We start from the raw sequence: 1,728 nt of genomic DNA, 5'->3' as shown, positions 1-1,728 counted from the left end.
GCAGGAGGCCCAGGATGGACATGTCGTCTGCGGAATGGGAGGGGGAGTTGAAATGGTTCGCAACTGGGAGGTGCAGTTGTTTAGTGTGAACCGAGCGTAGGTGTTCTGCAAAGCGGTCCCCAAGCCTCCGCTTGGTTTCCCCGATGTAGAGGAGGCCACAACAGGAACAGCGGATGCAGTATACCACATTAGCAGACGTGCAGGTGAACATCTGCTTGATGTGGAAAGTCTTCTTGGAGCCTGGGATGGGGGTGAGGGGGGAGGTGTGGGGGCAGGTGTAGCACTTCCTGCGGTTGCAGGGAAAAGTGCCGGGTGAGGTGGGGCTTGAGGGGAGTGTGGAGCGGACAAGGGAGTCACGGAGAGAGTGGTCCCTCCGGAAAGCAGATAAAGGTGGGGAGGGAAAAATGTCTTTGGTGGTGGGGTCGGATTGCAGATGGCGGAAGTGTTGGAGGATGATGCATTGGATCCGGAGGTTGGTGGGGTGGTACGTGAGGATGAGGGGAATTCTGTTTTGGTTGTTATTGCGGGGAGGGGGTGCGAGGGATGAGTTGCGGGAAATGCGGGAGACACGGTCGAGGGCATTCTCGACCACTGAGGGGGGGATGTTGCGGTCCTTGAAAAACAAGGACATCTGAGATGTACGGGAGTGGAATGCCTCATCCTGGGTGCAGATGCAGTGGAGGCGAAGGAATTGGGAATAGGGGATGGCATTTTTGCAGGAAGGTGGGTGGGAGGAGGTGTATTCTAGGTAGCTGTGGGAGTCAGTGGGCTTGAAATGGATATCGGTTTCTAGGTGGTTGCTGGAGATGGAGACAGAGAGGTCCAGGAAGGAGAGAGATGTATTAGAGATGGTCCAGGTGAACTTAAGGTTGGGGTGGAAGGTGTTGGTGAAGTGGATGAACTGTTCGAGCTCGTCGTGGGAGCACGAGGCAGCGCCAATACAGTCATCAATGTAATGGAGGAAGAGGTGGGGTTTAGGGCCAGTGTAGGTACGGAAGAGGGATTGTTCCACGTAACCTACAAAGAGGCAGGCATAGCTTGGGCCCATGCAGGTACCCATGGCCACCCCCTTTGTCTGTAGGAAGTGGGAGGAATTGAAAGAGAAGTTGTTGAGGGTGAGGACGAGTTCAGCTAAGCGGATGAGGGTGTCAGTGGAGGGGGACTGGTCGGGCCTGCAGGACAGGAAGGAGCAGAGGGCGTTCAGGCCATTTGTATGGGGAATGCAGGTGTACAGGGACTGGACGTCCATGGTAAAGATGAGATGTTGGGGACCGGGGAATTGGAAGTTCTGGAGGAGGTGGAGGGTGTGGGTGGTGTCACGGACATAGGTAGGGAGTTCCTGGACCAAGGGGGAGAAAATGGAGTCCAGATAGGTGGAGATAAGTTCGGTGGGGCAGGAGCAGGCGGAGACAATGGGTCGACCAGGGCAGTCAGGTTTGTGGATTTTGGGAAGGAGATAGAAGCAGGCGGTGCAGGGTTGGGGAACGATGAGGTTGGAGGCTGTGGGTGCGAGGTCACCTGAAGAGATGAGGTTATGGATGGTTTTGGAGATGATGGTTTGGTGGTCGGGGGGTGGGGCCATGATCAAGGGGGCGGTAGGAGGAGGTGTCAGAGAGTTGGTGCCTGGCCTCAGCATTCCACTCCCGTACATCTCAGATGTCCTCGTTTTTCAAGGACCGCAACTTCCCCCCCTCAGTGGTCGAGAATGCCCTCGACCGTGTCTCCCGC

Source organism: Rhincodon typus, chromosome 16, assembly GCF_021869965.1.
Source record: "Rhincodon typus isolate 14 chromosome 16, sRhiTyp1.1, whole genome shotgun sequence".
Lineage (NCBI taxonomy): Eukaryota > Metazoa > Chordata > Chondrichthyes > Orectolobiformes > Rhincodontidae > Rhincodon > Rhincodon typus.
This window is presented reverse-complemented; position numbering follows the sequence as displayed.